Source organism: Podarcis bocagei (genome assembly GCF_964188305.1).
Source record: "Podarcis bocagei genome assembly, chromosome: 12".
NCBI classification, from domain to species: Eukaryota; Metazoa; Chordata; class Lepidosauria; order Squamata; family Lacertidae; genus Podarcis; species Podarcis bocagei.
In genome coordinates, this window is record NC_138137.1 from 48,207,378 (window position 1) to 48,231,369 (window position 23,992).

At 42.1% G+C, this 23,992-nt stretch overlaps 1 protein-coding gene across 1 annotated transcript in view; it reads left to right on the forward strand.

Moving 5' to 3' along the window:
- The window catches only part of PTPRN2 (protein tyrosine phosphatase receptor type N2), a 630,954-nt gene that overhangs the window by 281,033 nt on the left and 325,929 nt on the right, over positions 1–23,992 (forward strand). The gene's annotated exons all lie outside the window — the stretch shown is intronic.

Below are 23,992 nucleotides of genomic sequence, written 5' to 3' on the forward strand. Positions count from 1 at the left end.
TTGCTTGAAGTAACCCATGTCAAGGTTTATTAATTGCTTGGCGCAGAAGGAAGAAATCTAAACAGATACTTGTTTTGTTATGAAAATTGCATAGGGCTGTGTTTTTCAAACTATTCATACAAATCTAACATTACACAGGGAACTGACCAGAACTGTACACGTAACGTTTCTCTTAATTTTACAATAACTGTTGGAAGCGTTATTAGGTTCATTGTCGTTCTGTTAAACAATGAAAGAGCCTGGTACTACTAGCCGGTGGCAAAAATTATATTAGATTCATGTAAGAATATTAATATTTGAAATCATTTATACAGGCGTTGGAGGCTGGATGGGAGTGGAGAACTCATTTGGATGAACATTTGTACTGAGGGAGAGGGAGAGAGGATGGAAGCAGCCTCAAGTGACATATTTGAGATACAGAGATGTAGCCGTTTGTACAGAGATAATTTAGAGTTGCGTTGAGGATTTAGCTTATGGAATTTATACATATGTAACTGGAAGATAAGATAGGCAAGAGACTGGATGAACTCATTTCCCCTCCATTCCAGTGAGCCCTGTTGCGTTGACTAAGGCAACATTTCCAGAACACCTGCCATAAAATTACCCCACATTCCTTCCATTCCTAGCTCAGGTGTGGAAATCCACACCCTGGGCAGGAGTAACTTGGTGCTGGAGTTTTTAGAGCCTGTACCTCAGAGAAGTGAGGTGTCATCACATCCCAGTCTTCCTCCGTTGAAAAGAACTTAATCTACAAAGCCTCTGAACTCCACACTTTTCAGGGAGGAGAGAACAAGCACTATTTACAGCACCCGTGTTGATCATCGTTGTTATATTTCCATAGCATGCACTGCCAGGAAAATGGTGGCGTTTTGTAAGAGGCTGCCATCGCTCCTGCTGCATTTCTGGCAAACTCTGAAGGAGTAACAGCAAACAGGAAATCTTCCCCCTTTATTTGTGGAACGGGTAGTTTTCCAGATCGCTGATTTCTTGGAACACCGCACAGCACTGGCTGGTATTAACCCAAGCGTTCATAGAGCGGACATGGTTGTGGGCTGGTGCTGCCGCTGCATGTACTCCTGTAAAGTACTGAGTAAAGTCGCTTCTTTTATTGCTGATTCTTCACGCAGTGCATATGGAACAGGAGGCAGGGGTGGCCACCAACGTGGATGGCTTTAAAAGAGAAGCAGGGCCTTGGTAATATGCCACCCTGTGCAAGGCCATTTGATGCCCTCCACTCCAGCTTTGGGAAGGAGACACGAGTCTCTGGCAGGGTCTTAGGCACCTCCTACCTCCTTCCCAAAGCTCGGTAAGCACTTGCCCAACTCTGGGAAGGTGGTAGGAGGACTCTAGGACCTTGTCAGAGCCCTCCTTCCCAGAGCCAAGCGAGTGCATACCGGGCTTTGAGAAGGTGCCCTCCTTGGCTGTGCACCCCCCATGGGACTGCATCACTCGCACTGCCCTAAATCCACCTCTGCTAGCCAGGATGGCTGTGCCCGGCTGCTACCATTGGAGGTAGCAATGCTTCTGTATACCAGCTGTTGGAAACCACAGGAGGGGAGAGTGCTGTTGTGCTCAAATCCTACTTGCTTGTTACCCACAGGCATCTGGTTGGCCGCTGCAAAAGCAGAGATGCTGAACAAGGTGGCCCATTGACCTGACCCTGCAGGCTCTCCTTATATTCTTACGTTCTTTGTTGCTCAGGACATGAAAGCAGTGAGTGTTGGGGCTTGAATGAAGGATTCATATAGCAGAGAGTTCCAGTGGGGTTCCTTGCAGTGGTGGGATTTGGGGCCTGACTCTATTCTTAGAGATTTCTCCCATCACAAGTCAGTCACTCACTTTAGACCCCTGTCTTGCATTATTATCTCTTGGGACTGACTCTAATTAGCCTTTCGTTCAAACGAAACCGTTGCACTTCTTTGGGCACTGACTAGACTAGAAGTAGCTAGATTGCAAAAGTCAGCTAGGGGGTCCTCTAGAGAAGGGTGTTTGGGCTATAGCATCTCTGAACATTTGATGCATCATTAGAGAGTGGTACAAGGTACTGCAAAACAAAATAGGTTTGATAAAGTCTGCTTACCATTTATAAGTTACATAAGTAACTGGAGAACTTGCCTATCCCCACTGCACCATAGGAGAATGTGGAGGGGTTACTTGAATGTGCATTAACCTGCAGATTGTGTTGCTTAGGTAAAGGTAAAGGGACCCCTGACCATTAGGTCCAGTCATGACCGACTCTGGGGTTGCGGCGCACCATCTCACTTTATTGGCTGAGGGAGCCGGCGTACAGCTTCCAGGTCATGTGGCCAGCATGACTAAGCCACTTCTGGCAAACCAGAGCAGACCACGGAAACGCCGTTTACCTTCCCACCAGAGCTAGGTTGGCAGGAGCAGGGACCGAGCAACGGGAGCTCACCCCATCGCAGGGATTCAAACCGCCGACCTTCTGATCTGCAAGTCCTAGGCTCTGTGGTTTAACCCACAGCGCCACCCGCGTCCACCTGTGTTGCTTAGTGAGCAGGCAAATATATAAATATAATTTATTTATTTATTTATTGCATTTATATGTCCCTTATCTTTCAAACTGCACAGGGGCACTTCTGGGTTTGAATTGTTTTATTGTTTAACAACCTTTAATAAATACATCTTCATGGGGACAGACTTGCTCAGCTTCAACGAAAAACATTTTTTTGAAGGTCGGAGTGTTTTGGAAGCTTTGCTGTTTATTTAAATGGTAGAGCAGAGAGGGACCAATATAACTTGGAGCTACTAAAAGATGTACAGAGCAGTACAGCATGCTTGTTTCCCTTCAAGGGCCTTTAAATCTCTTTCCGATTAAGAAATTGATCTCAGGAGGAAGCCTTAAAACATGGCACGCAGCTCCGACCCACTAAACAGGCGCTGTGCTATCGTTGCTTGCTCTGAATTTATTCTGGTGACACGCAGAGACCAGATTGCATCATTAGCAAACCAGTTCAGCGCAATATGTTGAAGGTTCCGAACTTGGCAGGCGAGCAGGCAGTTTACCGAGCCGACTTTTATCAGACTGTGCCCCAAATATTCAAGCCTCTTGGGCTATAGAACATGCCAGGCTGCAGAAGATTATGAAACAATTTGCACATCACACACCATACTGAATATTAAACACATCTCTCTCTTGACCTAATGGTAAACTAGGGGCTGTTGGAACTTCCTGAACTCATAATTGAGAGCTGATGTGGTTAGAGCCAGTGTGGTGTAGTGGTTAAGAGTGGTAGACTCGTAATCTGGGGAACCGGGTTCGCGTCTCTGCTCCTCCACCTGCAGCTGCTGGGTGACCTTGGGGTAGTCACACTTCTTTGAAGTCTCTCAGCCCCACTCACCTCACAGAGTGTTTGTTGTGGGGGAGGAAGGGAAAGGAGAATGTTAGCCGCTTTGAGACACCTTCGGGTAGTGATAAAGCGGGATATCAAATCCAAACTACTACTACTACTACTACTACTACTACTACTCTTCTTCTTCTTCTTCTTCTTCTTCTTCTTCTTCTTCTTCTTCTTCTTCTTCTTCTTCTTCTTCTTCTTGAGTGTAAGAGCAGGGAATGCCCAGGTTTAAAAGTTCCCTCAACCAAATCTCTTCCTGAGCAAGCCCATAAAGTAAAGGTAAAGGGACCCCTGACCCTCAGTCGTGACTGACTCTGGGACTGACTCTCGCTTTATTGGCCGGCTTCTGGGTCATGTGGCCAGCGTGACTAAGCCGCTTCTGGCGAACCAGAACAACACACGGAAACACCGTTTAGCATCCCACTGGAGTGGTACCTACTTGCACTTTGACGTGCTTTCGAACTGCTAGGTTGGCAGGAACAGGGACCGCGCAATGGGAGCTCACACCGTCACGGGGATTCGACCCACCGAGCTTCTGATCAGCAAGCCCTAGGCTCAGTGGTTTAACCCACTATGCCACCCGCATCCCATAGTGCCAAATAAAACTCTGACAAAACATTTAAGCAAACCAACCATTATAAAACAATCTCCTTCTTTTAAAAGAATGGGGATAAGGAAGGGCAAGAGAACACACTCTGCATACAGCAGATCTCCGGGTGAGTGCTTCACATGTCTAGTTCAAAGCATCACTTGTAGGAGTTTGGGGATAGACCCCTGCCTGAAACTTCGAGGAGCCATTGTCAGTCAGAAGAGACAATAGCTGGCTAGAGGGACCACTGCTCTGATACAGCAGGCATTTATTTAGAAAATAAAATATTCATGCATTAGGCACCCTTTAGTACAAAACTCCACCCCAGCAGTCGTGATTCTAAATGAGAAAGCATATACAGTGGAAAAAAGTCAATTAAAATACATCAAGGAACAATGGGCACACAGTAAAATCAAGCAGAACAGTATTTCTTAGCCTCCTCTTTCTCGCCATTTGCAAAAACGTGAAATATACTACAGACCTCGCAAGATTGTTGTAAGGTTTACCGATGTAGCATCCCTGAAGTACTTTAAAGACTTCAAGCTGCTATATAAAAAAGCAAAGTATTATTAATAGCATTGTTTTTCAATGAATGCGTGCCTGTTTCTCAGAAGATTTAGGAGGTGGCAAGCTACCACTCAAAATGATGCACTTCATTAAAGGAAGGCCTGAGGTGCTGGTGTTTATATGAGGGCTCTATGTGTTTAGGAGGTGTGTCGGCGTCTGCTCTGCTCTGTGAACACCACTGAAAACATGCCTGTCACAGTATGGCCATGTATTATTCTACAGGGAAATAAAGTGGAAAAGGCCAGAGTCATAAGTCCTACCAGCTGAGACTGTTTAACCTACCATCTGTTTCAGAACTGCAACTGTATCCTCAGGAGTTACTGAGAGATCTGCAACTCGCTTAGCCTCATTGAGCAATATATTTATGGACTCAAGGCTAGTACAGGCAGAGCAAGAAAGCAACACATATTTGATTTCCGAGCTCCCATGTGTTTCTTCTGTTCAGCTAGCGTAATCCTGTGGATTCCTGTGAAAGTACACCAAATTAGCTCTCCTTATGCAACCTCCTGAGAGCGTCTGGAATGCTGAGTAAAAAAGAACAGACTATGATTTTGCATCTGTCGGCACATGGTAATGAAATGCATGCAAAAAACCCAAGAGTTTTTTTTCTTTTTCTTTCATGAGTGCCATGAAAAAATATTTCATCAGTCTGAAAAAAAAAAATCTGCAACCACATCTTAAAATCCCTAAACTTAAATTTGTTTTGTTGCACAAGTATTGGAAAAAGTACGCTGCCATATTCTACAAACTGTTGCCATTGCGCTGGTGGTGTTCTGATCACCACCATTTAGGAAGACTGTTACTGCACTGACAGGTAAAGATGGACTTTCCCTTTCCATTACCTATAAGATCATTATAGAGTCATCATTCGGTTTCTCAGGAGCAATTGGTCAAAAAAGAGAAGACGGGTCCCCTTTCAGAAGCCTCTGTGCTACCTTTCTTTTCTGTTCTCAAGCATTTTATTATTGTTTGTAGCCTCCTAGGTGGGGTGGAGCGAGAAATGGGTTAAAGCATAAGAGATTACCGAAAGCTTAGGTAAAAAAATACTGCCTTATGATTCACCCCTCATGTTCAAAGACTCTTGTCAGCCACACTTTACATGTAATACCAGTGGAGTTTGGAGTTTTCCTCATTCTCTTCACATTGTAATTTGGTGAGTCTATCGTTTTTCTTTAAAAGCAACACCCAAACCTGAGAAAATGAATGAGGCATTAGTTTTCCTTATTAGTTGTTCGCTCTTGTTTTCCCCCCTTCTCCTGTACATAAGCGCTCATCTTTTTAATGGCCCCAGTGAGCAACTTTCTGACATTTCAGTTCACTTGCCTCAGCTGGAATAGGAGACCTTAACTATAGCGTTAGTTGAAGGGAATGTGTAAAACGCGAGACTCTGTGGGTGCATGCCTTCTTGAGCTGGCAACAATTCCACCAACTCATTGACATCAATAAATTGTGGCGTGCTGCTGCTGCCTCAAAAGATTTCCAGCTTGTTAGCCTTTCACACCCCTGTTAGGATTCTCCCGCTTTCACTTCTGTGAGAAAAATTAGTAATTATACTTAAGGGATTTACCGAAATCTCCAAAGGTAGCTATCGGATGAACATTAGAAGTTTCAAGCTGTGCAGCTGCAGGAGTACTTGGAAGCTGGTATTTACCAAACCAAAGGAGACCTTTACCTGGGTGCACAGAAATGCACACACAACCCCTCCCCTTCTGACATGAGGGCTTAACTAACCATTATGTGAGACTTAGAACCTTGCCTGACATCATCAGTTCTCAGCAATGCAGAGCCTGATGATGTCACACCACACAAATATTTTATGAGGAAGGGTGAGCGAAGAGACATAGGCCAGCGGTTGCTAAGTGTATCTATGCTGCTGTCTAGTTTAAACCCTGGAAAGTTTTGAAAACATTTCTGTATGGTCACACACTGAAATGAGGTCGGCGCACTTATATCTCTTGTGAGGTACAAGCAGCCTCTGAAACGCCTCTTGCAGTGCAGAAAACAACACCCAGATCTAGAAAGGTGGTTTAAATGACATTGTACTCTTGTCTCCTGCAGATCTTTTAAGAAGCGCCACGACTTGCTCTGTAAAGCTCCCCAACGGATCTTTTCATAAGTGTGGCTTGTTATTCTGTGAAGCTCCTTGTGAGTTTTTGCCAGTGTTTTTTTCTGCTGAAGCTTAACTATTAAATTCAGACATCACATGGGCTTTGGTAACTAAAGTGGTTCGTTAATAGGGTGTGTAGATACAGATAGAAATAGAGATAGAGAGATAGAAATAGATATATATTTCCCTCCCTGACAGGGCTCTGAAATACAGTTCTCTGATGACTGATATCCATTACGCTAAGCACCTTCTCCCCTGGAGCATATTTTGCTCTCCTGAAATGCAGAAAAAGACTATTCTGCATTATCTAGCTGTGGAATCGTAATCAGCACTTCTAAAACCCAAGCTATGTGCTTGACTACATTCTTTTTAAACTTTCTGTAAGAAGTCCAGCATTACAAGGCCATTTCCACCCTAAAGTTCCCACTGCTTTATTTTCGCTCAGTTTACCTACGAGATCGCCTTACTCCTCATGTGCCCACACAACCACGTTGATCAGTGGAATTGGCACTGCTACATAATACCTGTTTCGCATTTGTAAGAACTCGATCGTTTATCGTGTGGCAGCACCTACACATTGGAACCCCCTGCCTGTTGAGATCGAGCAGGTGCCCTCGCTGTACTCTTTTCGGCACCTGCAAAATGCATTATTGTTTAGACAAGCCTAGATAAAGGTAAAGGGACCCCTGACCATTAGGTCCAGTCGTGGCTGACTCTGGGGTTGCGGCGTTCATCTCACTTTATTGACCGAGGGAACCAGCATACAGCTTCCGGGTCATGTGGCCAGCATGACTAAGCCGCTTCTGGTGAACCAGAGCAGCACACAGAAACGCCGTTTACCTTCCCGCCAGAGCGGTACCTATTTGTCTACTTGTACTTTGTGCTTTCGAACTGCTAGGTTGGCAGGAGCAGGGACTCAGCAACAGGAGCTCACCCCGTTGCAGGGATTCGAACTGCTGACCTTCTGATCGGCAAGTCCTAGGCTCTGTGGTTTAACCCACAGCGCCACCCACGTCCCCTTAGACAAGCCTACCAGATGCTTAAAAAACTGAGAAATTTTTAATATGTTTTCATGTGAGAGCTAGTGTGGTGTAGTGGTTAAGAGCGGTAGTCTCATAATCTGGGGAACCGGGTTCGCGTCTCCGCTCCTCCACATGCAGCTGCTGGGTGACCTTGGGCTAGTCATACTTCTTTGAAGTCTCTCAGCCCCACTCACCTCACAGAGCGTTTGTTGTGGGGGAGGAAGGGAAAGGAGAATGTTAGCTGCTTTGAGACTCCTTAAAGGGAGTGAAAGGCGGGATATCAAATCCAAACTCTTCTTCTTCTTCTATTAATTTTCGCATATTTTAAAGTATGGTTGTGATGTTTGATTAGATCCAAGGCTGCGCCTAGGAAAACACCTCCATCATAGGCTCAGGTTGTATTCATGTCTCTGTGGTGCCTCATTTCCAAAAGAACCCTGGGTCAGCACACCTGGAACGCTGAAATCTCAAACCGCTTGAAGATTGGGGTGGCATTAAATGAGTGCAGGGTGGAGAGTTTTCTCTTGCAGATGTGTATTTAGATGCCATAGGTTGTTATTAACAAATGATTCTACCCTCCACCCTGGATTGTGGTTGTGTGTGTGTGTGTGTGTGTTTGCATTGCTGAAGTTGGTGCTTTAGAGACTCGTTCTTTATCAGCTTTCTGTTGCCTTTCATCACCTTATGAGGCTTCAGAAGCTTTTGGATTTACTCTCTCAGTAAAAGAACTGAGACACAAACGACTCAATCCTTTGCCATAAAAAAAGGCTTTATAGCACGAGAGAACAACTGGTGTGTGTGTTTCCATTGTATCGAGGAGACCAACCAAGCAAGAAAGCAGAGTGTTGTAAAATAGAGGGATATGGTAGCAGTCCTGTTTCTCGTACAGTAGGTTTGTAATCTGTATGACTCCTGTTTGAACGCAGCCAGCCTCAAGGGAGGACAATTATCCTTCATCATTGTATTGGCTTCTCACAGGGCCTGGTCACAAAGCCAATCGTTGCTTTGGCTTATTGTGCTGCTCAGCTCCCATCACCTGACCCTGGGGCATGAACTGATGTTGCCCCAAGGAAGAAAATGAAGTGGACAAAAGTGTGTGTGTGCCTGTGTGCGTACACACTAAATTTTGAGGATTGGGGGGGGGCGTGGATGACATATTACAGTCTTCCCACGTGGAAACAAGTCTATGCTTTACTTTTCATATATCTAATGCTGACGCATCGGGCAGGCCATTGTTGGGGTGAGCATTTACTGTTGTTGCATCCCATACCTCAAGGAGGAGCTGCCTGTGGGTATGATGCACATACGGAGGTATTCATTGAACTCTTGAGCTGATGTTTAAGCTTGTCTGGAGATGCTCTGTTGCAAATGCAGTAGAATATTTGTGTGTGTATGTGTGTGTCCATGTTAAAATAGTATGGGAGACAAGATGGAACCCTGTTGAACCCTGTGCACAGGACCCCCATGATTCTGAACAGTAGCCTCGCATGTCTACCTTCTGGAAATGGACCTAGAGGTAGGAATGGAAACACTCAACCCCAACCTCCCTGAGATGCTACTGAAGGATATCATGGTCAACAGTATTGATGCAAGAGATGCAAGCAGGGTCACACCTCTCCCACCTTCCCCTGAATAAATATTGTCAACCAGGGTGACCAAGGCAGTTTCATTGCCATCACCAGGGCCGGAGTCAGACTGCAATGGATCCAAGTAATCATCTTCCTCCAAGTGTGCCTGAAGCTGAACCTTCTCAAGCACCTTGAAAATTATATTAAAAATTCTGCCATGCACCGGGGAAACTGAACTCATATATACCACACTGCCACTGTAGTTTTTTGTGACAAAAACAAACCCCTGTGTTGCAGTACAGAATAATCTGCTCAAATACAGCCACAACACATGGCTAACGAATATAGTAAATGTGTTATTATTAGTAATAGAATGCCATCCAAAATTTCCAATTCATCAACTTTAAAATAATATATGTCAGTCCATAACCAAGAAGTAGTCAATGGAATGAATAACTGGCAGGGAACACCACATTCAGTGGATGATGTCCAAGACAGTATATCCGGATTGAATCAACTGTTTTGAAGAAGAATCTTCTTCAGCTGATGATGAAATAGAATACATTACATACAATGAATGACAACAAAAATAATACTGAGCAACCTGCATATTAAATAATGAATAAATGAGGAATGAGGAATACATACCAAATAGTTTTCAATAGAATATCCATACAGGTAAATGTAATACTGTTGCGACTGTAGTTTTTTGGGCTGAGTGAATGAGCTATGAATCAGGGAGATACGTTTTCTGAATTTTGTGTTTGTCACAAACTCCTCCCTTGGCTCTCCGCCTGCAATTTGGGGATAATAGCACTTAACTTCCTTACAAGGTTGTTGTGATGGGATGATTAGCTGCTTGTGCGTAAAATCGTGCTCCCTCAGAGTTTGTGCGTCTCCACAAACCTCTGTGTGTGACAGAGCTCCTCAAACATGTCTGCTCTAGTCACTCGTAGAGTCTGACAGTGGCTGTCTGCGGAAGCGTTTCCAGCAAAGAAGCTCCTTAACTGAAACGCGTCTCCTGGACTCACGGCGTGACAGTTTCCGGCGAGGCGTGGGTCTCCCTATGGGAGCCTCAGATACCTCCCCACTGTTCTCGCTGGAAGCGTCTCTGAGCCCTCCCTCCTGCTCGCATTCCCTCAGAGATCCACTCCTCCCCCTGCTGGTTCCTGCTTCAGCTGTTGAGTCTCTTTCTTCCTCCCTGAGCCCCTTCACCACCTGTTCCTCCGATGGCAGTTCCCTGACAGTTGTTATAGGTATTACAACAAGATAATAGACGTTAAATACATGTGCTCACAGATTGAATAGTAGAATACCAAATTTTATGACAAATGCTTCGAAGACTTGGAAACCCTATCTGGATGATAACATTATTTAAGGGAAAGTACCTGTAAAATCCACTTAGCTCTTAAAACCTAGAAAGATTTTTTAAATTATTCCTGCTTATGGATAGTTCCACGATAGTGTGATATTCTTAAAAGGTGTAAAGGAAAGGAATTCTAAATCATTAGAATTGTGATAAATGAGAATAATGTTTTGTATTTAGACTGCCCTTTGTATGCAATGAAGATTTTAATTTAAAAATGCATAGTTGACATTTTATATTCTGGGTCAAGGGATTATATGCACAATGCATTTCATTTGAGTTGAATATCAAAATGTTGGAGCTTTTTAGTTGGTTTAGAGCAGGCATCCCCAACCTATGGCCGTCCAGATGATTTGGCCTACAACTCCCATGATCCCTAGCTAACAGGACCAGTGGTCAAGGATGATGGGAATTGTAGTCCAAAACATCTGGAGGGCCAAAGGGTGGGGGTGCCTGGTTTAGAGTGCAGGTGCACATACATATGTGCAAACACACATACGCACTGGACAATGTATGATTGACATGGGCATATAAAAACTTGTTAGGCTATGTCACCAGCAGATGGCTGAAATCTGACTGCACATCTAAGTGGAAGATTTCCTGATCACTAGAAAAGACATTTTTTAAACATATCACAGGGTTGAAGTGTAAGATGCAAAGTACACCTCATACTAGCATTCAAGCACAGTGCCTAGCCATAAACATGTTTAAGCCTAGCCATAAACATACAGAGTTAATTCTGGATGGGTCTTCCACTTGTCACACACTGAACACAGCCTTGGATTGAGGAGACAGGTTTATAATGGTGTCCAGTAATGTTTATGTCTCTTGGAAGAGTCACAGAGATGACATACCTTCTGCTACATATGAAATTTCAACTTTCTATCTTTTGGGGAAATATTGTCGTACCTTAACAATATGTATACCCCTGAAAGTCGGTGAGCACCAAGTATCTTCATTGTATCTTCATTCTGAATATATACACACACACATATAGAGTAGAGGAAGAGCAAAAGAGAATGTGACGTGCAACAGCAGGGAGCCTGATTAAAAAACACATTCCAAACCTCAGATGTTGCTTCTGTTTAGCGGTGCACCGATAGGAAGAAGTCATAGTCTTTCCCTGTGAACTGAAGCAGCAAAAAGTGCATGACAGATCCACAGGTTTGATTTCAATGCCAACAGCTTGGCAAGAAGCATCTCTCTTGCCTTGGCAGCCTTCTCCTTGACAGCAGTAAATCGCGTTATCCTGACATCCCTGCAGGGAAGACAAGCTCAAGAACTGCACAGCCTGGTCTTGCTGTAGCAGCTGAGCACCTCCAGCAAATTAGGATGTAGAGTCATACCAGTTATTTCCTGCTGCTGCCACACAGCAAGTCCTCGTGGGAAGGAGGGAGGGAGTGCAGGGCTGCAGAATGCCTAAAGGCAAGATGTTGAAAGAAAGAGAAGGTGAAGCCCAGGAGTGGAAGAGGGAAGGCAATCCTTCCGAAAGATGTTTATTATTCCCATCAGCCGCCTGCATCTCTCCTCAAGTATAATTATTCAGAGACTACTTCCTATTTAATTTATTGCACATTTCTCCTGTTAGGCAAAATGTGCTTTAATATATATAACTTGATCTGAAACTTGAACACTACATTCACAGTTATGAGTTTTGCCGGGGGGGGGGGGGTTAGGCTGAATGCCTGGGCTGCCTTCTAATTCCTGGAATAGCTAAGCTAGCTTCCTAGTGAGGTGATGGACCATGGATTGAAGGAAGTGGCTCTGTGTGAGATGGCAAATGAGTGGGGGGCCCTCCCTCAACTCGGGTAGTTAGAAGCTTCCTCCCAAGTCCAACTTGCTTAGTTAGATGCTTCCACTTGCAAGCAGAGAATTGGGAGTGATGTAAGCTAGAAGCTATAAAGAAGCAAGCAGGAGAAAGGGAGAGATAAGGAGGTGCTTGATTTTTGCTTGAATCCAAGGCTGCAGCTATGGGGGAAGCAAGGCCCTCTTGGGGTGTTAATGCTGCGAAACCCTCCATCGTAGGCTCGGGTTGTATATATGTGAAAATAAGCCATATATCCTAAAGACACCACTGTCTCCATTGTACTGCATGCTGAAGGAAATAGAATCCCCGGGTAAGTTCCTGGAACCCCTGGAATCTCGCACCGTTCTGAGATTGGGGTGGCAGGCAACAATTCACAGATATACTCTGTAGATAAAACAAGGCCAAGATTTCAAGCCATAGGAAGGCTTTGACAGGAAAACCCATAATAAATTTTGATCCAACCCTACTGTTTTCCTTTGCAAGTTTCCATTCTATCACAAAAATCTATTTTTTAAAGGAATGAATCTTGGGAATAATTTGGGGGCTTTTCTCTGTTGATCTCGGCTGTGTTTATGATTTCTGGAATAGTTGCTTCTTTATCTGCTGGAAGTACAATAGCCATAATCAGAAGTACTTGGGCTATTAAGAGGATTGTTTGCTTTCTCCCCAAGATTTGTAACCTGCTTTTTAGATAGATAGCTTTCAAAGCATAATAGGTTGCAGGTTCGATCCTCGTAAGGCACAGCTGCATATTCCTGAATTGCAGGAGATTGGGGTCCCTTCCAACTCTTCAATTCTATGATTCTGTTTTCCCCAGCAAACAGAGAGCACAATCAAGTTCCCATGAATTCATACATGGGTATTTAAAAGTAAATTATCCACATCTTTTTAGTGTAATAAATACAGCTGTACCCACAGGAACCCGTAAAGTGTGCAACTTCATTTCATTCTTGTTCCTTACTGGGGTCAACCCAGTGCTGGTGGTTCCAGGTAGTTTGGTTGGCTTTTAAGAAATACCTAACTCTAAACAAGGTTATTCATTTTGTGCTGGAATTCAAAATCCATTTGCACAAAGCAGGCATCGCAGCACAGAAAGGGATGGAGGTTGGCTTTCAAAGACCTTGAAATATTCCCTGAACAGACCTCACATGCCTACCTTTGTATTGCTTGTTTCCCCCCACTTGTTTGCTGCCATTCTCAGCAAGTGCTGCAGCGCCATTTAAAATTCACCTTCTTTCAAGTATTGAGATCCCAGCCAAGTAGGAATAATGTTGCCAGTATGATGATGTAATGATGCCTTATAGGCAATGCAGAGAGATGACAATAATTCCCGCCCACAAGTGGGCAAGCACTTTTGTCCTTTTTTTACAGATAGATAGATAGATAGATAGATAGATAGATAGATAGATGGATGATAGATGATAGATGATAGACAGACAGACAGACAGACAGACAGACAGACTGATAGAGATAGATAGATGATAGATAGATAGATAGATAGATAGATAGATAGATAGATAGATAGATGATAGATAGATAGATAGATAGATAGATAGATAGATAGATAGATGATAGACAGACAGACAGACAGACAGATAGATAGACAGACAGACATAGAAGGGAAAGTTTTGGGAGGAATATTTTTTTATTATTCAGCTCTAATACTTTTGCTTACATGTCACAGATTTACAAATACAAATATTTACACAATATCAATATATATTCTGCTGCTTTCATAAAGAACCCAATACCTGCTTGTTTGTACTAATAAGGAGCACTTCCAAATCTATTCTCTTAGGTCACAAACCACCATCTTTTTATGCAAGGCCCTGCACTGATAACTCTGTGGCTGTAGCAAACCACAGCCATACTGGGGAGTCTGAAAGCTACATGGCTACACTGCCTTGCACTGTACAATTTAGTCGTTCCAACAGCTCCTGGTCAAGTGTTGCAGGTCCTGTTCTTTGTCTGGAGGCCTTTGTGGTGCTCCGACCAATCACAGAAGTCATTATTTAGGAAAGAGAAATGTCCATGCTAGCTCTGAGGTTACCCTCCTTCACCTCCAAGTGTTCCTGTAGTTCAATGTGGCTTGCCTGCTTTCTGAGGGGGAAGGCTACATCCATTCATAAGGTACGGCAACTGCGGTGGTTTATAAAATAAATGTGGGAGAATGTAAAATTTCAATAGCTCAGTTTTTCTACACATTGTAAAAGTAAAGTTGGAAAGTGATCCTAGGTTATATCCAATCTAATAAAAGCAGGCCCATTGAAAGTAATGGACATGACTAATTTATGTCTACTGATTTCAGTGGGTCTACAATGAGTAGAGCTAAGGTCGAAGGCAACCCACTGGCTTCCAGGTTGTTGGTTTTTTTAAAAAAAACCAGCTTCATATTTGCTTTCAAATGTTAATAAAACCAACGGAAAATATGTCTGCATGTAGTACATTTACTCTAGGATTTTGATCGTGCTTTCTGACTGATCTCTAGGCACCTTACGTTTATTACCATATAATCTCAACATTAAAATCCACCATGAAGCTGAGGAAACAAGGCTTTTAGGGAATTTGTCATGCAGTACAGAGCTTTCAGCCACTTCATGCTTTACTTTATTGTATTGGCTTGATCACATTTGACTTTGTGCTTTATGCACCTTTGGTGGCTTACAGTCACCATTTTGTTTATTAATTTATTAAAGTATTTATGTATTAATTTGTAGGCTGAGATAGTTTGATACTCGCAAAACAAAACAAGAGGCCTTAATCTAGGCTTGCAATTTGTCAGGAAAATTCCTGACATGTCCTGGTTTTGGGGTGTAAAAATGGTGCCGGGGGGGGGGGATATTGCCAAATTGGCAAAATGTCAGCGAAAACCCGGATGTATGGCAATGCGGTAGAAAAAACAGTGGAAACAGCTCCAAAAGCTTAAAATAACTATTCCGAGGGGAGGTTTTCTCCAATTTTGTTTCCCTCAACTATGGCAACCCTACCTTAATCCCTCTTTCAGGAGGACATTGTCTCTGTATCATTTTGGCCCCAATAAAATGTGTCTAAAATTTTGGGTTGAATTTGTAGCTATTGGAGACAGTTTGTGAAGCATTGCCTTGAAACTGGTCTTTGTGTGATGAGCATTTCTTTCACTTTTTATCTTCTCTAATAAAATCTCTGTGCAGATTACAGCCATAGTTTGATCATCTTCATGCCTCACTTTTCCTGTCCTACACAAACTCACATTTGTTATCTAGTAAATCATTGATCTCCAGGCATGCTTGGAATTTAACTGCCACCAACCACCCACTCAGGAATCTAGCCTAGAAAGGAAAGATTCGCAACAGGCTAATAGTCGACAAAAATTCCCTGGGTTCTTCAAGAGTGGTCTAATCATTGCCTCTAAGGCAGCTGGGACCATGCCTACCCTCAACATAGTACAGTATTTACTACTTTCCTGACCCAGGAAGCTTCTCCTCCCACCACTAGTCATTGTTAGCTGCAAGGGACAAGCATCTATCCAAGCATCTGCAGGTTGTTAACAACTGGAAGACAACCAAGTAATGGCAGCAAGATGAGAGTATCTCGTAATTGTAATGTAATCAAAGTGGTGTCTTGAATAGATGTGAGCATTTTCCTCCCACTACGAACTAGCAAAATATGTCACAGCAGACTGCCAAAGAGTCACTGTGATCACCCTGAGAGCCAACATGCCAGCAATATTGCGGCTGAGCAATTAAGCGAGGGATTTCTGCCTCCTTGCTCTCTCTTCCCTTCTGATGCTGCCTGACAAGCAACATGTCTATATGAGCAGAGGCACTAGTTATTCACTTCCATGCTGCAAGACTATAGAATTTCTTTCTGCCTTGCACAATGCAAGGATATATATTCTTGAGCAAGGATATATATATATATTCACTCATTTTTTCTTAATATAGGATTAGTTTTCTAATATCATGGAAGTTTGATCTATTAGGGATTGAGGGGAGAGGAGGCTGAGGTTGTGTAGGGGAAAGAGGCAAAGATGTGTAAGAATAAAACAACTGTTGCACTCAAAGGCTGCACCACACCAGCTCAGCGTATATGCCTGCCTCTGCAATTTGCTGCTAGATGAAGGGAAATATTGGAGTATAGGGGTGGGGGAAAACTCCTTCTGCATGATAGAATATCTGCATGATAACAGGTATAATTCATCCATAGCCTCAAATTGAAAACCAAGCCCATTCCTTCCCCCACTGCTCCTCAAAACCTTTAGATCAGATCTTTACTTCTTTAGTTCTAGTTCAGCCATAGGCAAACGCAGCCCTCCAGATGTTTTGGGACTACAACTCCCATCACCCCTAGCTAACATGACCGGTGGTCAGGGATGATGGGAGTTGTAGTCCCAAAACATCTGGAGGGCCGAGTTTGCCTATGCCTGTTCTAGTTGATGGCTACGCACCACCTGGAATCATCATCCAGAAATGGTACGAGAGGCTGACTGTGTAAAAATGAGCAATGACTTTGATGGGATCCCCCTAGTAAGCAGTTTAGAAGCAACTGTTTCTGAGTAAAAGGTTCACCTTGATACAGGTTCACCTTGCTGCGAGACAGAGACAGACAGAAAATGGGGAGTTGACAATTAAGTATACCCAGGAGTACGTTAGCAAAGGTCAACTGAGCAAGTAGTGTACTTGCCTGCTCAGAGTTGAAGCAGTGTTACCCAAACTTGGGTGAGTGAATTGCGTCACCCAATTGAGTCTACTTGATTATATGGTACAGCCCCAACGTAAGCGTTAGGCTTTGGAGGAACTGCGACCATCCATTTCAGATGCAATTGCCATATTTATACCAGGTGCAGATATTACACATTTTAACAATAACACAAAGCATGTCTGCTATGGCATGAAAGAACACTCAATCCCCCAGCAAATAAACATGATTAGGAACAGCTAAATGTAATAAACTACTGTGTTGTGAAATAAATATAATTGCATTGATGTACTAGACAAATAAACCCTGGTAACAAGATATATATTTTAGGACCCATATTATTCTCATCACTGCAATCGGTTTTAACTATTTTTAATATTGGATTTTTAAATTGCTGTAACCCTCCCTGGGACCTTATGATGAAAGGTGGATAAGAAGTTTAATAGATATTAGTAAAAATAAAATAAATAGTACTGTTATAATATATTAAAAAAGAGAAATAGCAGAAGAGGTGGGCTTTTTCTTGTTATAAATTTTAAGAGTCTCCTATAACTTCAGTATTTAATATTTATACTTTGATATATTTATAGTTTGATTGAACTGATGCAAAAGAATTATGATGATATAGGATGTATTTGCTGTATTGGAGTAATTAATTAAGCATCCATATTAATTTTGTATTATATATAATCTTATTAAAAAGCTTTATAGCAAGCAAGCAAACAAACAAACAAACAAACATGCCCCTGTTTTGCTTCTTCCTTAAGTAGCCACCTAACAGAATTATTTTGAGTGCTGACTGGGCAATTGAAACCTACTATTGGAAAAATATATTTTGAATAATTGGACATAGCCAAACACATGACATGTTTTAAAGAGGCACAGGTGCAGCCACAAACAAGCCCTCCTTAGATCCACTGCTATTGAATAACTACCAGCCACTCAGGAAACATTAGAAACTTCCCATTAGAAGCTCTGTGTGGCCCCATAGTGTTTAAACATGGCTGTTTACCCAAGCTTTGGAACCCATAATTGAGGCATCACTAATACCCTGTTGAAAATGTTTGTTATATAGAGTCTATGCGTTTTTCTGTTTTTATTCTGTGTTATAGGGTTATTTTATAGTTAATCAGTCTGAGATTTTCAGATCAAGGACAGAATATAAATAAATTACAGCTAAAAATGAAACAGTCTAATTAAACAAAATACATGCATAGTTCTGTGATTATTACATAGAAGCACTTCCATATTCCTTAGCTGCTGCTAAAATGTCATTCCTATGGAGAAATCTACCGGCTGCTTAACAATCCTCAGGATCACACTCAACAGTTAACAAACAGGAAGTAAAACAGAGTACCTTTCCCTCTTTTAATACATAAAAGGGAACATGAAGGGACTGAAACCATGATAAACTCCTGATCTGGAGGAAAAGCAAACAAACTAATGTAAAAATGTGGAAAGACAGGATGTAATTTATCTAAAGTGTACCAGACACTGCTGGGAGCACTTTCCTGTTTTGTTTTGGCTAGATCATTGGAATTCGAATCATCTGCAAGTGTTAAGTACTTTGGCATTTCAATTTTTCCATAGATTTTAGAGACTCTTGAAAGGACCGTAGATAAGAGAGATAGAGAGAGCGCACACCTTTTCCTGGGTTGTCAGACTTCCTTGTTTAGGGCACATCAGTCTAGGTATGGTCCCATATGACCTTTCTCTTTTGTAAGATCTGTTAGAAATATGTTCTGAAAAGTTTTAGCAGCGGGCAGAGGCATATTCAGGTGGGTGAATTTCCCCTGTGAATTTGAAGTTATTAAACTGCTGACGAGCTGGTACATTGTAGCATTTTGAAATCAAATCTGTTCACAATTTTCTACCATGCTCTCAGAATGCTTTTTAGATACAGCAATATTGTGATAAAGAATCCATGAGGGTTACATAGGTCTGGACATGGCTAAATGTATTACTTTCATAAGAGGAATATTGGGTAGTTTTCTCACTTCACTTGCTTGTTTGTGTTTTTTTCTAACAACTCATTGTCTGGTAGAGAGCCAGAGTTTAAGTCATGCATCCCTGTATCCCCAAAAGAGGGAACTTGAGACTAAGAAGGAGATAAATTACTTTGGGAATAACTCCTCTAAGGAGAAATGTCGTTATCATTGGCAGTACTTCATTACCTCCTTTAGCTAAACAGCTTTATACATGTTCATTAAAATAATCCCTATTATATATTTGAACCTTATAAACCATTAGTACAATTCATAACCCACACAGTGAGCTTGAAATTGAACAAGTGTGGTCAGCTTGTCACCAAACCTTAATGAGCTTTGATCCATGCATTTTGAATTGATTGTGTAGTTGATCACCAAGACATGAGGTCAGAAATGCTTTACTAAGTATAATAATGTGAAATTATGAAATGTTCATTTACTGTTTTAGAATGTTTTATTAATATTTCTTATGAAGAACATTAATATACCTTATGTAGAGCATTTCAAGTGCATGGACTGTATTGCATGCATCTAATATTGTTCCGTTGGCATTCCTGGATATTTGGGGAGATTTGAGGAGAGGAGTTACGATCGATATCTTCAAATAGCTAAAGGGATGTCACATGGAGGATGGAGCAAGCTTGTTTTCTCCTGCCCTGGAGGCTCGGACACAAACCAGTGGATTCAAGTTGCAAGAAAGGAGATTGTGACTATACATCAGGAAGAACCTTCTGACAGTAAGAGCTGTTCAGCAGTGGCAGACTCCCATGAGAGGTGGTGGTCTCTCCTTCCTTGGTTTTTAAGCAGAGGTCATCTGTCATGCATGATTTAGTTGAGATTCCTGCATTGCAGGGGTTTGTTCTAGATGACCCTTAGAATCCCTTCTAACTCTACAGTTCTGTGATTCTATGAATGCACACCAACTTACCTTCAACACGGCTGCTGTATCACCAGCTGTTTCCACAACATTCACATCCAACTAAATGGGTTGCAGATTTGTCATTCCAAATCTGTCAGCTTCCGAGTGATTGTGTGAAATGATTTCCACTTTCTGGAATTGGATACACACACAATACTTAGTCTTCCACACTCTTATCCCTGAGGTATAGTTAGCCTATTTCTAAATGCATTCAAAACTTTGCTTCATAAAGACTTTATAGTTATCATTCTTTTTGCAAGGCAAAGGAAAAACACTGGTCAGTTTACTTCAACAATGTGGATTTAGAAGCTGGTGTTGATGGAAAAAGTGCTCCATCAGATACATCTGACTTATAGGCTTCACCAACCTGTCAGTTGTTTACTTGGAATGCAATTCCTCTACTTGACATTCTCCTTTCGTCTGATATTCATGCTATATAGATTGAAATTTTATGAAAAGATACTGTAATCCTATGTTTTAGCTCATTCTACTGATAAATTTGTGCTTTACAGTCCAACTCTCCTGTTAGTTGTTATGATTTTCGCATTTTATGTTCTTAGTAATGGGGGAAATTAACGAGATATCATTTGAAAAATCTGACAGCCCCTCGAGCAACCTTGAAACAACAAGATGCAATGACAATGTTTAACATTAAAGTTCTGTTGAGACAGGATTACATAAAATTCTTCAGATTCACATGCCACCAGTAGTTTGATCTCTGCCAGCATACAGCTAGTGAGAAGTACCAAGGGTGTGTGCCATATAATGAAGGTATCGCTGTTTGATGCTCAGGGAGAGTGTACTTCAGCGGAAGTAGTGTTAGGGGAGAGTTCCACCAAATAAGGCAGGTTCATGACAGGACCCTGGACAGAGCCCTGTAGAAGATGCATGTAGTAGAGCAGGCATAGGTGAACTTGGCCCTCCAGATGTTTTGAGACTACAATTCCCATCATCCCTGACCACTGGTCCTGTTAGCTAGGGATGATGGGAGTTGTAGTCCCAAAACATCTGGAGGCCTGAGTTTGCCTATACCTGTAGTAGAGCATTTTCACTCACACAAGGAGAACTGTTGTGTCAGCAGAGTGCAGAGGTTATGTGAGAGTTTATGAGCACTGGAAGGGCTAGTCCTGCTATTGCCCCCCTCCCTCAGGGGATCAGTCTGTGTTCTAAAAGGACTGTTGCATATTCTGCAACCACTAGCTACAAGACAGCAATGAGGTTTACTTCACTGAAGGTTTGTCTTCCAAGTCTGAGGGGTTTGGCAAAGCCATATGGTCTGACCTGGAAGGTCGTGGAGTGGGGAATGACAGATACGTGAGCAGTGTCTCCTCCCTGTCCATCGCTTCCTCTGAGCTTGAGAAGGAATTGAGTCAGAGAACATGACAATAATGTTTTAAAGGAGTGAGGGTGTTTTGAAAGTTCCTGCTGGCATTAATAACCATATATGTCTTTCTGCTCTGGGTAAAGTCCTGAAATAAAATGATTCTGCAGTTTTTCATTGGCTTAAGTTGAACAATAAAAGCTAACTGTGAGTTCACTTACTGGCAAAGCCTATAGGCTGATTAAATTGACACCTCACGTCTCTGACACCTGTCCAGTGCAGTTTTTATACTTTTTATAATGGTTGCCTTATATTTTAAGAAGAAAGATCAGCATGCTTCTACATAAAAGCACATAACTTTTTTTAAAAAAATGGACAGTACATCTGGTGCACAGGGGGAGGGACAAGACTAAATAATAAGGCTTGTTTTGAGAATTCCATCTTCCTCATTTGACAAATAATATCTCAAATTCAGCATTTTGAAAGAGAGTTAATATAACTGGTTCTTCCCTCTCATGGGATTTCAATAAAGCCAATAGGGTGTAGAGCAGGGAGCATAGTCGTAATCTGCCATGAGCACTACCCTTCCAATCATCATTCGTTGTTCTAAGGATGGCTGTTGATATACCTTATTTAGTGTAACAGTTTTGGCACTAATTCAAAGTGGCATCTCCTGAGGTTCCACTTCCTGAATAACTCTTTCCCACAGTGTGTAACAGATTTAGGATTTCCTCAGGTTTTCACAAGTTGTTCATGTCATTGTTATTTCTAATACCTATAACAATTTTTCATTCATTTATTATCACTCCTACTTTCAAGTTCTCTTAGAAGTTTCGTTAGTGAAAACTTTCAGCATGTTCAAAACTATGGGGAGAGCACCGCCGTGCAGAAGGCACATTGCTCAAGGCCAAATGCAAATGTTCTGGTTTGCATATACTCCCAAAGGCCTGGGTTGCAGCAGCAAGACCTAGCTAATATTAAACAAACTTTCAGGAAGCAGGAGTTGAGTTTGCTACTTGTTTGCATCAAGTGAACTTTTTATTCTTCTCCGTTGTTTGATTCATGCTTTTTCCCCCAATCTAAAAATTGTTAGTAATTTGTGATATCACCTCACATTTGAATCTTAAATATGGTACCATGAGAGTGAGAACTTTTAATGGTTGAATCAGCACAATTCTCTGCATGTCTAGTACATTTCAGAGTCAGGGGTGCCAACTTGAATAAAATATTGTGGGGGCCCAGATAAGTCCCACACCGCATAATCAGTCACATGACACAGAGTGCACACACCATTTGAATGGGAATGCCCATCAACTTTGTGGGAGCTCAGTCCTCTCAAATATTTTATTGTGGGCCCCAAAGCCCCCATGTCCCCTAGGAGTTGGCTGCCATGGTCAGAGTTCAGTGAGATTTACTCTCAGGGAAGCGTGTATAGGGCTGCAGCCAGAATGTTAATCCACAGAAACTACTGAAAGGAATTCCTCCTGCAAAAACAGCTTAATTTACAGCAATGCCATTGATGACCGAGGTTTTACCTTGAAGACAGCCAGGGAAGACAACTTATTAGCAGATTAGTTCCTATGCAGCGAGCTTCCTTAGACCCAACAAAAATTCACCAGTGATTCGCATACCACCACCAGGCTCCACCAGACTGTTCAAAGGCATCACTCAAAACAGAGTCTGAAATAGTGTAGTCCAACATCGGATATGTTACGTGGAGCATCAGCTTATCTTTCAAAGAGTGAGGTCAGCCTTTCAGCCACATAACTCCAAACTTAATAAAAATTTCACACTGATTTGATCACTTCTGTGCGTTTTTAATTCTGAACATACACTAAGTTGCTTCGAGCTAGAGTCTATTTAAATTAATACTTATTTTTGCCATGGATTCCTTTTTGCGGATTCATCCAAATGTGGATGGTGAAGCCAAAAGATTTTATTTAAAAAAAATACATCTGGTTGGCTGCAATTGTATTACATGGTTAATTAACTTGTGAGCTGCCAAGATCCTTCACATGTTGTAAATTCCTTTTCTTTGTGTTGAGAGGCAGAAGTAGACATTGCACCTAGGATGGTACCCCTTGACAGATTTTAGCATTCGCAGCCAAATGAGTTAGGCAAGAACATGTCATCTAACCTGGGAACAAATGTGCTTTCAGGATGAAGAAAGCAATAAGGCTCAACCTCTTTGCCCTTCCTTGTTAGCTAGTTGATCCTTTCCTGGCTACATCTGCACATTAGCTTTTTAATGGAACCTAGTCCTTGGCTAAAATGGTTTGCATCCACCCTAAACTTATTTTCCTGTTCTTCCTTAGGGCAGTACATGGAACTGTATTATTTTCAAACAAATAAGATGCTAGACTAAGAGATGGTGATTTGCCCAGGGCCACCTAGAGAGCCTTCAGTGAAGCAGGGATGTTTTGGATTCCATTTTGCGACTGCTAAAATGTTATGGCAGCTGCCTCCCGCCTCTTTTAATGGGTAGCAAATGGAAAGAGTTTTATTTGTGTGTGCCTCAGAAAGGAAGAGAGGAAAGGGTTGTAGGAAATGTTCTATTTCTTCTCTTTCACATGAAGAATTATTCTTCCTCAAGCATTATGGGAAAAACAAAGAGCATGGGAATACACGGGAACACAAATGACTTTTTATTTCTTTTGGTGAGCTCAGCTACGAGTTCCAAGTCTAGGAAGCTGGACTGTCCC